The 22517-nt window shown below is 40.0% G+C and overlaps 1 protein-coding gene across 1 annotated transcript in view; it reads right to left on the bottom strand.

Annotated features, from left to right (window-relative positions):
• The window catches only part of LOC108901176 (protein ELFN1), a 103918-nt gene that overhangs the window by 10015 nt on the left and 71386 nt on the right, over positions 1–22517 (bottom strand). The gene's annotated exons all lie outside the window — the stretch shown is intronic.

Raw genomic sequence — 22517 nt, 5'->3', positions numbered from 1 at the left:
TTTTCTGCCACACCATTAGCCTTGGGGGCCTTGATAGGCCTAGGCTAAGAATGGCCATGGCTCTGATACTGTATCTAATTAATTAATCTGCTCTAAATAAAACACTTCCTGGGAAAAAACAGCTGATGTCTGATGGAACAGCAGAGACAGAGGGATGTAGGAAAATGAAAGAGGCTGGCAAAGTGCTGTGGAGTGGTGAGGAGGAGGAAAAAGTGCAAGAGAGTGGTGAGGAAAGATGTTTTGGGGGAGGGGAGCGGGAGATGGCGAGATCGAGCAAAGAGTGAGGCAGAGGGTGGGACAAGGCAGCCAGGAAAGAGAAAGAGGCAGTGATTCTGTGAGAAAAAGAGGAGGCTGGGAAGAGAGAGGGATGCAGAGTGGCTCTCTGTCTATCTGGGGAATTTGCTAGAATAGTGGCTCTCTCTTCTCTTTGAGAGCCTTTTTCTCAGCTGTAAGAGCAACAAACAGGATGTGACATCATGGAGGTGAAGGAGAAAGAGTGGGAATGAGCAAAAGGTCCTGCCTTCCTCACAAGCATCACTTGGCTGCTGTTCCCTCCTTATTGATTACAGATGAATAGCAAGGCAAAGAGGTGCTGATGTGTCACCTCTAATCTGAGATGGAGGGTAAATGAGAGTAATACTTTGTGAGAATGGAACAAAAGTTCTCTGAACTTTTTTCTGCCCTTGTAGAAAACAAAACTCCTGTTGTCACATCCTGGCTGTTCCTCTGGCTTCTGCGACCCGGTGTTGGTAGGGTTTGGGGATTGTGTGTGCTATTAGAATGTGATTCAACATTTAATGATTCCAACAATAAATCAGTTAACTTACATTAAGCTTTACCAGCAATGTAGGCGTGTAATACATTCTCCTTATGCTATCTTTCCTATTTCTTAACTGTAAAAATTCAATGGATACCTAAAGTATCAATACTACAGATAACAAATCTTGAGATTGATGCTGAAAAACAAAACAAAAGAAAACTGTGTTCTTGTCATCTAACGTGAATATAGAAACTGTTATTGTCATTGTCAGTCATCCAATATCAATATTCTTATCTGGCAATAGGTTTGGCTTTAGCAGGGCAGAGATATCCACAGTCATTATACTGCAGATCCAAATGATATAAAATGTAAAGTACTTCATTGTATATGTAATCCTCAAGGAATACTTAATATTTGACAAACAATTTATAGTACAAATGAAAAGATGCAGTCGCATCATAAATCATGGCAAATTTACTCTCCCTACATTTATCATATTCAATAATAAAAAGTATCATATTGATAATGGAGATTCTGGCACTGGTATAACTTTGTATCATATCAAAACCAGATTTTGGTTTTGATATGCCCTCCCTGGCAATTCTCATAGCTCATGTCTTCACTGATCTCTGTCAAACTTTTGACGATAAGTTTGCAATGGTCTTGGGCTTGTGGAAAAAGTGTAATGAACACAACACACAATGTGGTACTATTAATCAAGATTATGTTCTATGCGTGGTTTTTAGCTGAACTCCTAGTTTAATCTCAGCTCTTTATGGAAACGTCACAAACGTACAGTGGCGTATGTGAGTGTTTGTGGTGTGTACACACATGCAGAGGCTTTTCCAGCCAGTCAGCACAATCTATAATTGATGGTGAGACTTCCTCCCACATAGCATGAGACAAACTACCAGGCCACCAGAGGAAGGCTAGGAACTGCTGCCAGCTACATACACAAACAGACACACATATGCACAGGAAATGTCCGTTTTGCTGACCAAGGGTTAAGCTTGGGTAAACAAACTGTTGACAGCGGAGAACATGGGGGTGTCGTGAGGTGGCAGAGCAGGCGAGGAGACCAAACAGTCTAGTTAACATGCAGACATGACTGATTTTTGCCTGGTGTCTTTTTTTGTTTTTTATACCGAGGTAAGTGATGTCATCTAAAGGGCCAGAAGATGAAACAGGAGTGCAGGGCAGCAGAAAGCAGGCAGAGATACAGTAGCAGTTATAGCTTGCACTTAACCTCCTTTTGTAGTAAATACACTTGTAGTAACTAACGTGATATGTGCAGAAAGAACTGTTAAGAGTCTGTCGGCCTCTTTTCCATTTTGCATCATTCATCGCCTTACCCGACTGCAGTTGCACTCTCCAGTACGTACACGCACACACACACATACACAGCACTGCTCCGGCTGCTGAGAACAGCCGTGTGGAATGTTCCAGCACTCAGCATCATGACCAGCTCGCTTTCCAGTCATGTCACACTCAAAGATTTATAGGGTACAAACCGTCATGAGGAGAAAAACTGAGGTGGACTCTGACTTTGCTTTACTGAAAGGGTGGCGGTTGTGGTGCCATGACTGCAGTTAGGTTCAGGATATATTATGTAGATGTGCATGTTTTCTGAGAACAATATGTATGGGGAAAAAACCTGGAGAGCCTTAAAAAAAAACTGGGCTTGCTGACACCATTCTGATACCAACACAGACAGCAGTGTGTCACCTTCCTCACACAGTCTGCTAAACAACAGGGTACTGAGCCTCGCTACAGGAGTGCGTTTTTCTGCTCAACATCCCAATTCTGTTAAGCACATTTTCACACCTATGTTAGATTTGCTGTTAATAAGACAAAAAACATAATGTGTTCATTTCATTTGACTGAATGAATCTAGGCGTCTTAAAACCTACATGACTGAGAATCTTCATAGACACTCATTTATCATAATCACAGCCAGCCAGTAGCTTGTCAGAGAGAAATGTAACAGCGACAAATGAAGCCAGCTAACAAAAAATATTTTAAATCGAAACACAAACTAAAAAGTTGAAGCCTCCACAAGAGAAAACAACATCTTTATTGTATTTCCAATGCTTGATTCTCCTCTAAGACCTCTCTGTGTCATAGACGTATCCAAAAACAGCTAAAAAGATCTACAGTATGACTCAGAGAGGTCTGAGAAAGTCAGGCTTGAAAAATACAATAAAGATGTTGAGGAGGGTTAAAGCTTTTCTTTCTGCCTTTGCCAAGAAAGCTACGTTTTCAGTCCTGTTTGTTGGAAATCTAACAGATTTCAAGTGACATCTGGTTGAAGGTTAGGCCACAAGCCAAGGACAATGTGGTTATCTTTTGGTGCAGATCCAGGAGTTTTTTAACTGCTGCTCTTACATGAATTAATACAATGTGACACGTGTATTCACTGTTTAGAGATGACGTGTGCATTTTAATGCAGAGCCAGATGCAGATTTGCTTAGTACAATGTTCTTCTATTAAAATACCTAAATTAGAGGATCGTGCAGCCTTGGGTTAGGGTATGCACTGTCCCTGCACGTTCTAATGTGGTGAACTTTAGTTTCAAGTGTTTTTTATTAACTGGCCTTGTGAGCTGCTTTTCATTTATCTGACAAAAAGGTATTCCTCTCTAAGTATGAATGCATAGACTGAGCTAATGTCAGTGCATCAGTATCAGTAAAAGTCAATAATTCATACCACCTCATGTCAAAAAATCTGAATCTGAATTCTGATCCCTTTAAAGGAATATCTTACCATTTTTAGAATCAAAGTGATTTTATATTTTTTTAATTTTAAATTTCTTTGATTTTTTTGTGGACTAAACCAATTACTGTTTGTTATAGAGTGTAGCTGTTATCCCCTGCATAGCTAACGTACAAACATGAAAGTGGTATTGATCTCATCTATTTCTCAGAAAGAAAGCAAATAGGCATATTTTCAAAGAACTCTAACAACTGACAAAAAAACAACTGCTGCATATCACAACCCTTAGCCTGCGGGCTCAGCACAATCAGAATTCTAACTTTGAACTGAAAACTGTGTCTTCGTAACTCTACATTTACTACTGCTCAGGTCTTATTTTCATAGTTTTGTTAATCATTTAAAGTGTATATATATATATATATATAACACACATATATATATATATATATATATATATATATATATATAACAACCTTTATCCCATCAAAGTAATCACTGAGATCAGAACAGCAACATCCTACACACACAACAAACCTCACCAGGGAAAGAAACATGAGCAGTCAGATGATCAGAGGTTGTAAACATGCCTGTGTATTTATTATTACTAGATTATTTAATCCACCTAATTTGGAGGTAAAACTGAAAATTGTATTTGACTGCAGAGATTACAGTAGGTCAAAGCTGCACCAGCAAGTTGGCCTGGAAACTGTGATTATAATGTACAGATTGTGTCATAATTTTAGGTTTTGCTTTTTAGCTTAAAACTTGTATGATCTCCCAAACTGGTCAGGTCAGATCAACAATTAATTTGGAGTATTAAATATTGTTATTCATAGAATAATAGGCAAAACTATGAAAAAAGCAACTTGTAATAAACAGGAATTCTCTTGCAACACTGAAATAGATACACACACACACACACACACACACCATTCCAACACCACACCATCCTGTTATTTCCCCATGTGACTGATGAACAGCACTTAGGAGATGGGTTATACTCCTGGACAGTTTGTGAGTGAGGCAGAAATATGAGCACATTAATAACAGGCGCACATCAATATATACACATACAAGTACAAAGAACCAGACACACACATGCAGATTCCCGTTTCAGTGTGTAGTGGGGCGTCACACTCTGCCACTGCACGCCCATTACTATTCCAAACCAGTGTGGAAAATAGCAGCACCCAACAAGCAGCAAGGAGCCATCAACAGAAAAATGATGATGAAGGTAAAGCGAGAGCAGGGAGACAAATGAGCCATGATGCCCGCATACCATACACGTGTGTTTGCAGTCACTGCAGATCCATACTGTATCTGCATCTATTTGAAAATTCACTGAGAATAAGGTAATGATGAAAATTTTACTGTCCAGAAAAAGGAGGAAGATGTGACTGTATTTGTTGCAGTGTGGTTATCTGCACTACCTGCCCTAACTAAACCACAAATAAAATGTAACTGTTGCCCACACATAACATTTAGTGCAGGATGTACATGTTTACCAGAAAGCGAGACATAACTGCAATACACATTCTGCAATATTATATCGCAATACAAGAAGATGTAACCGGCTTTAATGCAACCGGCTAAAGTATCTTCAGCAACAGTGGCCACTTCAGCGACAGTAATTCATTACCAAATGCTGGTGCATTAAATTCTGCTGGGCTCTGTGTCTAAGTGGCTAAGGGCAGCAGCAGCAGCATATCAAGCTAACAGCTCATGAACTGAAAATAAAGCTTATCAATCACTCAGGCATCAAAACAATATGCATCAAAGGGATTGATAAATGATAGAATTACAGAGCAAGCTTCTCCTGTGTGTGACGTGGTGCCATGAAGCATTACACACTTCTTCCATGTGATCGTAGCCGCTCAACCCAAGTTACATAGTACAAGAAGAGGCATTCAGGGTTGAGGGAGGGAATGAAAGAGGCACCATTCTCCCTGTTACAAGTCAGTGTACCGTCAAAATGATTCTGAAGCTGGCTGTTATTTTAAAGTAAAATAGTTGCATAATGTTGCTTTAATGTTTTTCTTGCTGCTCACTGCAAAGTCCTTGGTTTTACTTTGGAAACGCTCCCCGGCTGCACCACAAACGCTGTCATACACGGCTTCTCTAAATGCCGTATGTTGATTTATAAGGCTATTTTAGGACTGCTCCCAAATAATTTAGATATTTATGTAACACAGAAATATGGACGTTAGTAGTGTACAGTTTTTCCCTTTGTTGCCTCAAGCCCTGACAGAGATGTGCTAGACAGTCTTTATGATGCTTTGAGTTCATCGTGTAAATTTGTCTGCTTAAAGGCTTGAAAAGTCAGAAACTCATTTCTCTGCCGGAGTTCAAAGCCTTCGTTGGAAGCTGTGCGAGATGAATCCATGGGAGTTGTCATAGCTCCGAATAAGTTGGATGTTTTTTTTTTGGGGATGTTAGGCCCATGTCTCTCAGTCTGTCTGTTTATCTGTCCCCAGAACTTTCTCTGTATTATTTATCTCAAACTTAATCTATGGTATACCGCTACCCTGTTGAGTTGGTCTCCCTTACAGAGTTTGGATCTCAGAAGGTGTAACCCGGTTAAATATAGATTTACCTAAATAAAAGATAGAGAATTCCCTTCGCCTGTGTTTTTACTATGAAGCTTATTGATTCCCCAGGGCGTGTAGATGTCAAACTGTGGACGAGCTTGTGAAGAATTAATCTTTTCTCAGTGTCTTGGGACTTCACATCAAACCGTATTACACAATCTGTTCTGGGCAGTACGAAACTACTCGCCCCCCAGTGTATACGCACTCGCTCACACGCAAACACACACACTTTACAAGGCACAAATGACACATGAGATTTGTGCAATCGATGAAAGTGAGTCATCGGGATTAGATTAGATTACAGAGCAAAAAGCAGTGAGGAGAAAAGGAGGAAAGAGAGGGAGAAAGAGAAAAGAAGAGGTGCAGGAATGAAAGAGAGTCAGATCAGGAAGCAGCTTGCTCCGAGGCAACTACACCTTTCACGACCGGGAGACAGAGCGAGTGTGTCTGTCTGTCGTCCGCATGATTCAAACACATCCATGAGAATGTAATTTGTTTTGACTCCTAAGTCTCACCCATCTTCACTCGTCCATTTTACAACCCATCCCACCCCCCCGCCCCCTTATCAGAGTGATTGACTTTTACTGAAATAAGTCTTCAACATCACACATCCCTGATGGGGGGAAGAAAGCCTGCGTCTTTTCTCCCCCGTCTTCTCCGCCTTGGGGGCTTTAAAAGAGGGGTGGGGGTGGGGGTGATTGAGTGAGGGGTGGGGGAGTTTGGGGGTTGAGCTGACGTCCAGACTTAGGGTGATGGACGTTTCTATAAGAGATATGGAAACACGGAGCGTGACGGACATTTCTATTATAGAAATATTCCACTGCCTGCTACCCAGCCTGTGGTTGACAGAGAGAGAGAGAGAGAGAGAGAGAGAGAGAGGGACAGTCGCTGGGTTGAAGGGGATGGCAACTGGGACAAAGTGGGGAAAATAACAATACTACTGATAAAAGCTCTTTTACTTTTCTCATCACGGTACAATATTTGAGTCTCATTTGTCTCTGTTTTCTTGTCAGTGGCAGAGCCCTGTCTGTCTATCTCTTTCTCTGTCTTTGCTGTGTGGGGGTTATGCCAGAATAATAGGCAGTGCTGATACAGATCTCCTCCATCGGCCCTGCGGTGCTCCACTTGTCACTCCCCTGCAGAGAGAAGTGAACATGTGAGATGCCATGGATGATCTTCTGTGGCGAAGCATTGTATGGTTACATAATGCGTTTAGTATTCAGAGAGGAGAAAGGAAGAAGAGGAGAACGGAGATAGAGAGAAAAGGGGAAGCAGAGGTGGAAAGAGTCAGAGCTACATTGAAGAGAAAGAAGGAAATCACAGCAAGGACCAGAGTAGGAATAAATCCTTGATTTAATTTTGTTATCCTTGACAAACAGGCTGAGAGGTAAATCTTGCCTTTTTATTGTCAAGTCACCTAAAGCTAAAATAACAGTAAAATGTGGCTGGAAGTATGGAGCCTTTAGTGTGCCAGAATAATTCTATATTAATATGTTTAAGAAATGACTCAGGATGGGCGGTGTTATTGTGATTATATAACAGCTAGGGGGGGGGGGTTGTTCACGTAAGGCTGACAACCCCCTTAGCCTCTTTATTTTTCTCTTGTGGGTCATTGTGATTCTTTGTATGCTTGTTAAAAGGCCAGTGTTGGATACTTAAGCCTGTTTTCGTCTCTTTTGATGGTGAGTGATGTGGGTTTGAGCTGCTGATTGCCTTCATTTCCCCTGCACCCAAAGTGTAGCTGAACGTCAAACCACGCTTTGTTTACTAGCACCTTCTTCTTTATGGCTTTGATGTCGTCTTCTGATCGTGACGCAAGATGAAATGCCATGTTGAGTCTTTTCTTTGTACGGCTTTTCACAATGCGGATTAGGACAGTTACACGTTGTTAACACTTTGACACCAGGACCGACTGAGTGGTGGGTGATTAATTAAATTTCATCAACCTGCTCCTTGGACATTGTTTTAAGGGCTAAAACTACACCTTTATCCTGGATGTCCACATATTTTTGGCCATGTAGTGTATTTCCTCCTTAGATTTTTGTACGATGAATTAAAACTTTAGTTAACTTTAATAATTTTTTCTTCAAAAAAAGGCTTGAACTGTACCATTTCAAAGTATGATAATAATAGTAATAGTAATTTTGCTCTTCCATTTTAAATTGTTATTACTGATTCATCACTTGAAGGCAGAATAAGAAGAAAAATGTATTGCTTGTTTTTATTTGCATTTTGTTACATGCTTCATTGAATTTAGTTAATTAGTTTAATTATTTAGTAATTTAGTTATTAATAACCGAAAAAGGCTGTAAAATATGTACGTGTTTTGGTAGCACAGTGAAGATTCCATAGGTAGGATGCCGGAACCAGGTAAAGCCTGTGTCAGGTGTGAGACAGTGTTGGTGTGAAATGTACATCAGAAAATTACCACTGTCACCTGACAGAGCACTTCTCTAAAAACCGATACACAAAGTCACACACATACACACACACTAACATGCACAGGCCTGCAAAGAAAAACAAACATGTACACAGGTGTGATAACTGTGTGTGTGTGTAGTCTCTCTCTCTCTCTCTCTCTATGAGCAGGCAGTAGGCCAAAGAGGGTTTTAACACGCTTAATGGGATTTCACACTCCGAAGTACACACACGTACACACTCTCGGACACACACTAATGTTGAAGATAAACATGTCTGAAAGCTATGTGTGATCCCAGACAAATAAACACACACACCCACACATGCACACACTCTGATATAAAAGGATTTGTCAGGCTCCCACATTGTACACATGCAAAACTAATGGACTCCAGTATCCACACAGTAACATTACTGTTACTCACTCATTTCCAAAGGACATGGCTTTACACACCTGCCAGGATGAAAACACACAGGCAGCCAAATCCCCCATAACAGATCTGCCATTATTTCTCTGACCAGCATCAGTGTTGTGTCAGAGCTGCAGTGGTCATTGTGACCTGTTACTCTCCAGGTGGTGTTAGAGGAGTACCCTGCAGAAAATCCATCTTTTGAGTATCAAATACTTTGAGCTTGAAGGCTTGGAGGGTGGCTGTGAGGAGTTCAGAGGATGACAGGTGTAGTAAGACTGGATTCACAGCAGTTACAATAGATCTTAATGGTGACTCAGAGTCATAGCTAAAAATGTGTCAAAATGTTCAGAGAAGCTTTTTCAAACTAGTTTTGTACAGTAATCCATTTCTCCACTGTTGATCTGCTTGTTCGGTTTGTCCCAGACACTCACCGCTTTGCCAGTACATGGCTAAGGACAATACCTTTGGTGGAGTTACTCAGCTACAGTACAAGGAGGCAATATTGCTACATAAAAGTAATGTAATTGGCTACGTTGTGGTGTTTGGAGCACACTGATCAATACAGATCAATCGGCACAAAAGTACATTATGCAGTTTTAGCCAGAGAGTCTAAAATGAAAGTAACTACCATATCACTGAACAGTAGAAAAAATAGCAGCAGATAAAAACATCAGATCTGTGTGAATCAATGAGGACACTGCAGCCACAGTCCAATTAATACATGAAACAAATACCATATCTCCATCATGTTTTCTACATTGTTTTTGTTAGTTGGAGGTTTGACTGGTGCTTTTTTAATTATGTCCACTTGTTGCAACATCTTCCTCTGCAATGGTTTGATGGCACCCCAAACACAAACTGTTCATCTTGATGACTCCAGGACATCTGCTCATAAATCTGTTTAAAGTTTGTGCTGAATTTGGATGGACTGACTGTTGCTTTCTGGCTACCATTCTCTCTCTCCCCGTGTTCTTTGTCTGTATCTTGTGTTGTTTTTCAGTGGGATAAAATGCCAAGGACGAAAATCTTTTAGGATATCAGCCATATTGTATTCTCCAACTTTATATAATCCTTTTCTGTCAGAGTATAGCAGAGCAGCGTTGTTTCAGTTGGTAATGTGGTAACAGTGGATGTTACAAGTAAGTTTCCTTGAATTAACAGTGTTAACCAAGTGTCTGGTTAACATCTGAGAGCATGTGGTCTCACCAAATACTAACTGCTGTGAATCTATGCTGACTAAAGCTGCCATTCTCCATGAAGGAGCAAACTTTTCAGAGCCATCTTTCAACCTGCATGCAGTGAGAATTTGATACTCAGAAAATTGCGAGCTAGAGTTGCCCAGGCGAGTTATGGATCAATCTAATGTTCCTCCAGAAAATAGTCTCCAGAGTTCTCTGAAAAGTGGACTGATTTTTTCCAAACAAGCAGCTCTACTGTAGTTATCTGTTGTCTTCAGAGCATGCAGTAAAATATGGGACCTCTTCACTGAGAGAGTGAGCGAATGTGGGAGAGAGAGATTTCTTAGTAATAGAAAGCAGAGCTTATGTGCTCTGGTAGGTGGACCGTGTTATGGCCTGTCTGAAAACTTTTGCAAAGTTTGGCTTTAGAACTTCACCAGACAAATGACCGGGGCTACATACCATAACTCATAGTGGAAAGCATCTCTCTCAGTCCCTCTCTCTTTATTTCTATCTGTCTCTCCCTCATACACGAGCACGCACAGCTAGCAGCAGCTGAAGAGGCAGCACTCAGACACCTCAAGCTGTTCATTTCCTTCCTGTCTTGATACATGCAGCCAAGTGTAAAATGTTATAAAAGCAACATCAGTGTGTCCGCTGAGCACATGCCCAAACACACGCATACACACACACATCATAACCACTTTTGTTCACTGCCACTTCCTGATAAACACATTATGGTTAAAAGTATTCATACGACCTGTAACTCTGCCTTCAGGACATATTTCTCTGCAGGCCTGTCAGCTGGTTGTTGATTGGTTTGCTTGTGCTTGCCTGTGTGTTTGTGTGTGACAGACACCAGTGAGTTGTTGACTGAATTTAGGAGGTCGACGTAATGGAGATGCAGCTCACCTGCTCTCCAGGTTGCTGCTGTGTTGACAGAGATAGCGATAACCTCTGCAGTGATGGTGGGAATGGCAATTGAGATAAATGATGGAAATAATGGCACCATGGCACTACCTTTTTTTTCTGTCTCTCTCACAGTTGTACAATCTCTGTTACTCACACACAAACAACAAATGGCACACATTCAACTATATTTTGTGCAGCAACCACCAACACAGGGACGCGTCATGGAATTTGACTTCTCGAAACCATCATAACTCTTTTTAACAACAAACTGTTGTACTTAAAGGAAGGAAATAGTGGATATAAAATCAGTGTGGCTTCATCTAATGGTTTCTAAATGATGTGAAGTGAGTAGACAGTTTATTGTTGCTGTCAAGGGTTCATTTTTGAAGCTGAAGAAAGACTGAGGCTAAGTGTGGAGCCAAGGTGGGCAATTTGTCAATCACAGCGGAAACAATTTGACTTTTATTGACAATTTATTGGTTTAGTGGTTTCAAACAACTTGTGACCCCTTAAAATGAAGCAACCTACATGTTACAAGTTGCACATTTCTATTGATTTCTTAGTGGTTTCACCATGCTTTTGTGAAAGCACATTGCTTATTTTGAGTAATTATTCAAGGCCTGAAATGACTAATGTAATTTCGTTTAGCAGAGCGTGCACTGTTTTTCCTTCCCAGTGCCATTAATTATAATGTGTCGCCACCGATTTATCTCGCAACCTCTTTGAGGTGGCGTGACCCCCAGGTTAGAGATCACTGATCTAGTCCGTTGTAATACAAGTGTTCCTATTGTTTCTCATGTGTTTTAGTATGTGCTGCTGTGTGCTGAAATCCTTAATGTCCTGACATTAGTTAGCTTAGTGGCAGTCATTATACCATTAATTTTTTTGAAGATACAGTGATGCACAGACCCCTACGGCATTACGTGAACTGTCTCTGCTTTTGAGGAGCAGTGTGTAGGATTTAGTTGCATCTACTGGTGTGGTTGTATATTGCAACCAACTAAATACCCCTCCCTTCCCACCCGCACGCAGGAGAACCTACGGGTGGCCCTCAGGTAACATAAAAATGAGGCTGTACAACAGGCCTTTGTTTTGTGGTAATAACATTTCAGCATCAGTCTGGTCATTTGGCTTTAATGTTGTATCTTAACATTTTGTCCCACCTGTTTTTTGTCATAATGCACCTCCTACAGTTTTGCCCCAGAGTTGGGATCCAGCCACTGAATGAAATTACAGCAGCTGCCTCTGCTGCACTCCCATTAAAACTCATCTGTAGTTTTTAGTGCTTGGTCTAAAGTTGCACTTGCAATTTTGCTAACTGGCAATTTGGAGGGCTTTAATACCAAGCCAAGTAATCATACAACTTAATGTCAGTTAACTGATTGTAAAGTCCAGCTTTCAGTTGATGGAGCTCTGACTCATCTCCCTAAGTGAAATTACTGGGCTTTGCTTGGACCCCAGATAGGGAACTTTTATAAGATATTTAAGTTGAGAAGAAAAAGAAAAGGTCATACTGAGGGAACAGCAATCATTAAAATATTATGTAAAAAAATCTCACAAATATTTTGCTGTTTTACTTTGAAACTTAGTCCTGATGCTGAAGTGAGTCTCATTTAGTCTGGAATTCTTCTCTAATACTGCTCTGCTTTCATCAAATGTCTAAACTCTGAGATCAAGACAATTCCAGCAGCATGCTCGATCGTCTGTGTTGCCTGGGCGTCATATCAGCTGTCACTGGTCCTGTGTATGGAGTGTCTTGTCTTTCTCAGAATCTAGCAGTATATTGTTCTCTGGTCTGCACTAAACCTATGCTGAAATTTCCAAACAGTAGTTCAGTAGTTGCAGGGTACAGTCTCAATGACACAACAGGACAGTGGACGATGTGCTCATCCATACACACACACACACACACACACACACACACAAAGAATAATTAGACCAGGGTTGAAACATTAGTATGCCCTTGTGGTTGGTCATGTATGCAAATATTGTTGTGTGTCCACAGAAAATGCACGTGCAGTAAACATACAGTCCACGTACACATAAACACATGGTTTTAGCAACATCAAAACGACCCTCAGGAGCCTAATTTAATCTATAGCCCATCTAAGTAAATGAGCATGATTGAGTGCTGACTAGAAGAATAAATGAATGAGTGGATTCAGCTAATAACGTAAAGTACCTCAAAACATGTTTTTACAGAAACCACAATATCCTGACACAGAACTGTTTACTTTTGCATCTATATACGGTGTTGTGGGATTGTTTGAGTAAGTATATGCCATACACTGCTGCCTTCTATCCATCGATGGGAATTTTTGATGGTACTCCTGTAGAGCATAAATTTCACAATTTCAGCTTGTAGTTCAGACGTAGGTAGTAGCTGCACTGGAGCTGCACCTACTGCAGGCCATTCAAACACAGAACACAAATGTTATTGAGTGAAAGATGCAGCAATAGCAGCTCAAGGTCTGACAGCTTCTGATTGATGTGTTTCTAACAGGGCTCCATCCACGTCAATGTAGTTTGAACACGAGCAGACAAAACACAAATTCGGAAATCTCTATCTATTTCTGTGTATAATACTGTGTTCATGTGGGAGCTTTTTTCTTACAAAGACTCATTCACTTTAAATATTCCATGAACATGTATCAGTAGCAGATGCTAATACATTTCTTAAAAATGTTTTGGATAAAACCAAAATGCCTTATTTCTTGTCTATACGAATGTGATGGTGTTCACACTCAGTACTTGTGAGAGTCAGCGTGTGTGTGTGCTTGGTAAATGTGTGTCTAGAAAATGGAGAAACCAGTGATTGATGGAAAGGTTAATCATTCTAGACAGATGGTATGTGCTGCTAAATCAGCATTAGGTGAAATCAGACTCTGTGTGTGTTTGTGTGTGTGTGTGTGTGTGTGTGTGTGCATCAGTGTGTCCATGCCTCCTTAAGCTGTAATGAGCGAGTGTCTGCCACTTCATTGGCTGTGAGGGGAGGGGTACCCGACCAGTCAGGCATCATGGGAACCAGCAGCCTCATTATTTTCAGTGTATGGAGATGGGGGAAAAAAAACAGTGTATCCGCCTCCTAACTTGTATTGTGGGTGTGTGTGGGAAAGCTGCTCTGTGACATGAGACACAAAGCAGCTACCAATCAGGCAGGAGCTGAGGTCAACACCTCATCATGCTGGAGCTTCAACTGACTGCATGCAAACCTGCAGAAAGCTTGCCAAGGTCATTTCATAACAACAGTGACTCAAGAAGTGTGATTGGACTGACCCTGCATGGAGAGGTTGTGTGTGTGTGTGTTTGTAGGCATGTGTGTGTGACAAATCCGATGAGACTCTGTAAACCTTTTGTCTAAACCTCATGAAATCTGTTGACCTAAGGACACTGCTTCACTGAACTGGCCAATAAAAAGCTGACATTCATGCCAGGACACACACACACACACACACACACACACACATACAAAGACATACTGTATAAACACACAGTTTTAATGCATAGCTTGTTGATTTGTGAAGACATGCGTTGCAGCTTGAATGTTTGCATGCTAACAGATACATACATAAAACATGATTTTCATGTAAACAAAATACCTTCGCACAAGAAAACTCATGCACCGACCCCCCCACCCCACACACACACACACACACACACACACACGTGCGCGCACACACACACACAAACACATTCACACATGAGTTGGAAAGGAAAGAGGAGGCAGCAAGCCACGGCTAGCACAGTGTGATAAATGTGTTTTTCTAACCTGTATACACACACACACACAAACTCACATGCACAAACACATGCAGTTACAGAAAAGGAAGGAGAAGGAAAGAGAAGCAGAGAGAGAATGAGGAGTGGCAGAGGAAGGAGAAATTGTGAATGAATGGAGATGTTTCTGTGTATGTGGAATAGGTGCTTTGTTATTTTTGTGTATTTTTGAAGCTGTATTTTGCGAGTATCAAAAACCCTTTGTTCAAACATTTAAAATGACTTATTTTTAAGTTTTCCGGGATGCAACCTCTTGCACAATGACTGACCTCTCTCAGTAGCAGAGGTAAAAATAGTATGATGTCATACTGCCACAAAACCTCTTAGGCTACATTCAAATGGCAAAGTAAGACTTTGTTTAGAAAAACTCACAGGCCGACATTCGTATCAGCATGTTGCTGCAGGTAGTGGTGAGAAGATGAAACACAATCCGGAAAGTATAGTTTGAGTAATACAGCCACAAGTTTTAGAGCTTATCATGCACCATAACAACTGTTTCAACTATAAAGCACTATTTTACTTCTACTGTAAGTCATCACAAACACAAAAATTTCAATTTTATTCTGACTCAAGATGTCCACACTGATTGTAAAGATAAGTGTCAGGGCTGATCCAGGCATATTTTAATGGATCATTTCATGTACTTATACACAAATTAACCAGGTTCTGATGCTAACAGTCATTAGCAAAGCAGTGTAGAAAACACTGAGCTAGCAGCTTCTCATATTTAGCCTTTAGCGTTGTCATATTAGCTGTCACTAATTAATGCTCATTCTGTGAGTAACTTGATAAAGGGGCTATATTCAGGAATTAAAGTTCCCTGTCAGTACTACGGATTTCCTTCATTTGGATTCCAGAGAGGCCATGTATGAGATCAGTGTAGAGCCGAAGAGAAAAAAAGCAGTGGGAGGGGGTTGTGACATTGTGAGATGTAAAACGTAGGGTATTTGAAAAGTGCAGACAAATGCAAATATTCATGTAGGTTAGGGGTGTCTACACAGTGTCTGCCTTCTCCCTGCTACCTCTGTCTTTTTTAGTGAAGCCATTAGTACTTTAGTATGAGAAGCCTTTGTATGAGGACGCTTCTCCATAAAGAAAAAGTTTTCCCAGTCTGGTGTGGAAAATCTTGACTATCCTGCACAGAGCAGCCACCCCAACTCTCATGCCCATCATCAGTGATCAACCTCACTAGTGCTGGATGGGAGCAAATCCATGTAGCCAGATTCTCGTAAAGAGCTAAAAGAGTGGAGGCTGTAGTGATTTTGGAAATGTTTACATATGGATTTAATGTTCTGTTGTCCACATACTTTTGACCACACAGAGTATGGATTACTCAGTGATAGTAAACTGATGAGGTTAGGAAATAGTAAAGCTATGGAATTGCAAAATGGTCTTATTGAGTTATGTGATGTTTCTCTTGAAAAGGCACTTCAAATAGTTTACCAAAATAATACAATCAGACAGTTCTACATTCAAAAACAGCAAAGAAATCATTTGTCTCCTCCAGTCTTTGTGTAAATACTCAGAAGAATTGCTTACTCAACCAGTACCACACAGTTTGATTGACATCTCTGAGTGAGCAGGAGGTGCTGCATCAGAGCCTCATTTTCACGGTTATAGTTCCACTCAGACACAACAAGCTGCTAATAATCTGTTTGACCACCGTCATATTTCACCACCGCTTCCTTCTTTGTTCTGTCAACCTCCTCATATTCTCTGTATTATGTTTTTGCAATTGAATACTTGGCGAACATGCACATATTAAAAAGGGCCATTCACTGCCAATCAGATGCACTGAAATCAGTGCTGCTCTTTTCATATGTCCACTGAAGTGCATTCAGTCATAAAACCACAAACAGAGCCTGAAATCAACTTAAACAACTGTCAAATCTGATCAGATTTGAACAAAAAAAATAAAGGAATAAGACATAACTGTTTACATTTCTTCTTTGGGCCATCTTCTCCATCAAGTTACACTTCTTATTAATGATTTATAATGTTTTGCACCAATGTTTTTGCCCATAAATCAACCAAACACATATCTATTTTTCCTTCAAAGATAAAACCAGCTGTGTTTGACATATTAGTCCCTGATAGAAGTCAGACTTCAGACTGTTTCTAGATGCATTTTGTTGATATTTCTTCATGTTTCAGCTCTGACAGGCTTGAAAATTGTAACTTTAACACTTGTAGAACAGCAGGAAAATCCACTACATTTAATGAAAATGCTGCTCTTATCTTTGAGGTGTCACATTTCCCTGAAAAACATGTGATACACTGTAATACACACCCTTACAAAGTCTCTCCCTTTGAGTATTATATGAATCCATCTTTATCAATTCTCCCAGATCTCACACACACACCACACACACCAAACACTGTCATGTACCAGTGGACCAGTCTGTTCCTATAGCAGCAAGTGACCTTTACATTTGTATATTTAAACATGTAGCTATTAATATTACAACAATATGCTCTGATTCAAATGCAGTTTTGGATTGTAACTTGGTACATCTGAGGTATTTGTACTTTACTTGAATATCTCTATTTCAGAGTAAACTATGTACTTTTTACTCGACTAGTTACTACTTGCCTTGCAGAATATGATTTTACACATGAATGTTTTTATAATATGATGCTATTGATTAAATTACTACACAATATATAAACTAGGTAAATTAGATTCAGTATGATTAACCACACACTGCTTATACAGCTTCAGCAACAATTAGCATGGAATACAGTGATGGGGCCATTCTGCTACATAATGAGTAATTTTACTTTTGTTAAAGGCCTCATATTTTACACTTTTCAGGTGTTTTATTTGAAGTTTTGATATCCACAAGAAGATATATTTGTGGGTTTAACATAGTTTTACGTCCTTTTTAACGCTTCTCTCTGGAGCTCTAGCAAGAGCAGGTTTTGTGTCTGCCTCTGAGCCTCCCCTCTGATTGACAGTTTTTTGAGTGATGCATGGCCAGGCCAACCACAGGTAACAGATTGTAGCTAACTGTAGCTTGGTGGCGATGTGGCAATGGCCACAACTGAGGAGGCAGACCCTCGTTCAACCCCGAATCAGAGACAGCAGGAAGCAACCAACCACCTCCTCATACATGCTTCCAACAGAATGTTTCAGAATTGTCATTTACATTTTGGTCAGATTTTTATCGATATGTTATTGTAAGAGAGTAACAGTTCCTGTCTTGTAGTTAATTACGGCTTACAGAAGTCTTGGCAGTTCATTTAGAGGCATAGTGTCTGATTACGGCTGCATGTGACTGAGCATTTTAATACTTTCACAGATTTTACACATCAAAACTTCTTTCTTAACCGTGTGACCATTTTTGGACACTTGGAAGGAGTGGAAACAGTGACACATTATCACCTTGTAAAATTGATATTGTCGACTTGTTAGCTAACAGTAACAGCCTGAAACAAAAGCAACAATAGCATGAATATGGAGCCATGTTTCTGACCTGCTGACAATTAAGTCTTTACCACCTCTTGAGAGAAATATCTGGCTTGTTAGCAGCTAAATAGTAAAGATCTGAGTACTTCTCTATCACTCCATACCAAAAAAGCTTTTAAAATCAAGAGAATTTATACTTCATACTTCACTGGCTAAACAGAGGAGCTTTCCCAGATGAATATCAATGTGATGAAACATGGCTACTACAAATCTATTCTGAAATGAAGTACCTCACATTTATGCCTGCTATCACGGGACTTATCTTTCAAACACCACTTGATAGTGGAAAAGAGTTCTTCCTTTCACCGTAGCCTCACCTTCCTTCTCTGCCATGAAAACAGCATCTTGACAGCTTATTTTTGGTTTGCCTCAGACTGGCATTGTTTTGGATTTGTGACGAGCTTAGAGTCGGGTTCTAAAGCAACGATGAGGGATTATTCTATTAGTCATTTTTCCTCACCAAAATAATGTACCAGGGGAGATTTAATATGGTTTTAGGTGCTGGGTGGAAAAGATCTGACTAGGCTGCAGATTTATGACCGTTTTGCATAATCCCAAGAGACATCTGTCTGTTTATGTGAGTGTGAGTCCCACCTTGCAAATTTCACATTTGAAGAATTCAAATTAGATGCTTTAGGACAAGACACACAAACAGACTTTTGCAAACACATACAGGCAAAGATGCTAATTTCCAACAAGTAATCGCCTATTTGAGGCTAATCTCTGTTGCCCCAAAACGTGTACGCTCTTTGAAATCTGATTTTAATTCAAAAATAAACCATAACCGTTTAAAGAGCGTGTGTTTCTGTGGAGGGCATGTATGTGTGGGTGTGAATGAAGGGTAAACCCTCAGCCAGAAAGCTTTCCAGCTGCACTCCTGTTTATCTGTTCATCACTGAGTTTATATTGTTTGTTCATTGGTTTTTTCTTGTTTGCAGAACTCGGTGGATAAGAAGCACTTTTGTCTCAAGTTATCCGACCCCCTCCATTTTGCACACACATTCAGTCACAGACACACACACACACGCACCTCCATCTGTTAGGCTCTGTCCCTCTCTCTTGTTCCTGGTAGTTCCTCTGCATATGAAATGCACCCCCTCATACTTTGTGATTCGTTTTGTTTGTTTTCAGTTTTGTTTTTCCTCGTGCATCGGTTTGCTAGACGATCGTCTGTCACATCTCGGAGGCGTCTATGCACGTGCGGCGTGGATGTGTGGGCCTGTGTTGAAGCGAGAAGTTATGTGGCTGATTTTGATTTTCTTTCAACTGTCAGCGGGCTGTGCATCGACTTCTCTCCGTCTGTCTTTTGCTCTGTCTGTCTCTCTTTCTACACCTGTCACCACCACGCTGTGGAGACAAATGAACTACACAGATGGTGACAGGATCTTCTTGGGACGTTTTTTTTAACTTGTGTGCATGTGCTATTGCTTTCACTAAGCTTAGCATTTTAGAATAAATACATCATTACCACCTTAATTTTGAGATGTTAACATAATGAGTACAAACAAACAACAGTATAACAGAGAGGATTGGCCTTCATGTGCCTCTGGATTGGATTTTGTGGGATGTCTGCTGTATTACTGTCTTTCCATCATGTAAAAAAGAGCTAACTTCAGGCAATACAATATACAGCAGGAGAGCACACGCAATTCTGGCTCGTTCATGAAACAATTAAACCAGCTTAATCAGAGTTTAAATTGGGAGACAATACCTGAACCTGACCTTTTTATGCATTCACTCAGAGGTTTGTCCTGATTGGATAATTGGTACGACAGAGGGGAGATAATGAGTGTCATTAAGAAAAATCAGCAATACTCCAAACAATAAATCTTAAATAGAAAGTTAAAGTAAACATAGTTAATGACTCAAATGAAAATCACAATGTACAGTGCGTGAGTAATTATTATTAAAATATATTAAAATACTGTCACAAAAAGGGCCTGAAGTTTAAAAGATAAGATAAGATAATCCTTTATTAGTCCACACAATGGGGAAATTTACAGTTATTTAGTAGTTAGCATTAACAGCTGTTTACGTACCAGTCCAGAAACATTATGAGTTCAGCATCATGCTTGTCTCCTTGTCATCAAGCTGTCTCCAGTGGTGGTAAGTGACGTTAAATCTTTTTCTACTGCAGTTAATATGCTAACCAGCTAGCCCTGGAACATCCCATCTTGTAATACCACTTTGTGACTGTGAGTCAAGTCTGCCCTCAGTCTGATATGAGAGAATGAGGAAGTAAGTAAGCAGCTGTTAATGCTAATGTTAGCTATGTAGGGATAGCAAAAAACTTACGTATAGCACCTTTAACCATTGTTAAACTCTCTATTCTTAATAATCAATAGTTGTTGCTTAAAATATTTGCCTTTGGATAGTCCTTCATTAAGTTGAAACTAACTGTTTCTGGAACAAACCATGTAAACAATTAACCTTTTAATCGGCACTCCACATTATTCCATCAGTGTCCTAAGTTTGCTGTTTTGTACATGTTTAAAGATTTAAACCCTTTTTCTTCAAGAGCACCGCTGTTTGTTTACTGCATCATTTTCCCACTGAGCACTATATTTTTGGACCAATTTTTGTGTGTTATTGAACCACAGTGTCATAAATATCTTGTTTTCTTAAAACAGATCACAAAAAATCTACTAGTGCAGTAAGATTCTTTAAACCAGCTTCCTGTATGAATACAAATACTGTAACACTTGATCTTGTACAGTCTTTGAAAAACAGATCATTTGTATTGGTAACACTTGAAATTAATTCACCACACTGGCAGATTTCTTTGCTTGTTTTCAAAAAGAGGACTTTTAGGACAATTAATGGCTTGAAAACATGGACTTCTGCAGTGCAGATAAACAGGTTTATTGCTGTGGTAGATGGTGGAAGGAGTGAAAAGGTTATAGTAAAATAAACTCCAACATCTTTATCATCTGGAGAAAATCTAAAGAGACAGTAAATATATGCAGATATATACCAGGGAGAGGCAGGAAGACAAAAACAGCATCTTTAGAAGAATATTTATGAGGAACTTGGTCTTAATTTTAACAGAAGCAAGGAAAATAGAGGCTATTTTAACGTCTTTACCATGGTCCCATTTGTAATTACACTGAGGTATGGTAATTAATTTGACAAAAATATATCGATGTTTACAAATGGCACACGTAGCACCTGTTCAGTCAGGTAGATACATGGATAATTAGAGTGTGGCGCTGATGATGGCTGAGTACTGAAATGCGTCTTCTGCTGTAGCTGCACCTTATCAATAAACCAAGATGGATCTGCTCTGCATGCTGCGCCGACTCCTCTAATTTGGATGTTTATTGGAGCCTACACCCAACCTGAGAGACGTCAGACGACTCTAATGATGTCATATCAGGTTGTGGGCACTTATTCTAACTTTATCAAGTTTAAGGAGTTGTGTTAAAGGAAAATTCTCTGCTCTTTATATTTGCTTCCGTACCATCTCTCAGCACGAGGAAAAGACTATGAGAAAGTCGGTCAGACGCATAAAAGACAGGATTTGAAGCAAGAAAAGTTGTGTATGCACAAAGCTTTACACCATGCATGGACAGTATTTTCCAGAAAGTTAAAACCTAAAACGAGTTCTCCCAGAAAATGCTCTCTCTCTCTATTTTAAACTACTTTTAGTTTTACTACTTTCATTGTTTCTCTTTCTTTATTTTTTATTTATAGAGAGGACTAGCCTGACCTCATTTTCACCCGGATTTTAGTGAGTAAAGTGAAGAGAAAGCACAGATAGTTAAATTAGTATGTTTTGTTCATTTATATGAGCTAAAAAAAAAAAAAAGCACTCAATCAGCCTCCATCAAAATTGATTGTTGACACTCGCCCATTAAACCTGCTCTGAGCATAAACTTAAATCATCATCACAGGCCAGAAAATAAGACTTGCTTTGTCCTCAGCGTTGCATAGTCAGCATCCACTAACAGCCCCGGAGCAGCCATTGTATCATTACGCACCATTACATACTGTGAGTCCTAACAGCCTTGTGATTGATTGTTCAGGAGCAAGCATAATTTATGATCCAATGTGTGTTTTAGTGCACATTTGGACTGACAGTGAATAAAGCTATTTACTCCAGCTGCAATGAAAATCAAGCTTGTAGAAATGACGGCGTGTGAACCTCTACTGAGACCTCATGACTCAACCTTGTGAAAAGATTAAAGGGACACTGTGGAGTTTCTGACCACTGGAGGCACTGCTTGGTAATACTTTGATTACCAAGTCCCAGAACTGTTTGCAGGCTTATTTCATGTTCTACCAGCATGA

The sequence above is a fragment of the Lates calcarifer genome, linkage group LG5 (genome assembly GCF_001640805.2).
Source record: "Lates calcarifer isolate ASB-BC8 linkage group LG5, TLL_Latcal_v3, whole genome shotgun sequence".
In the NCBI taxonomy this organism is placed as follows: domain Eukaryota; kingdom Metazoa; phylum Chordata; class Actinopteri; family Centropomidae; genus Lates; species Lates calcarifer.
The sequence above is the reverse complement of the archived record's forward strand: the minus strand, read 5'-3'. Positions and strand labels throughout refer to the sequence as shown.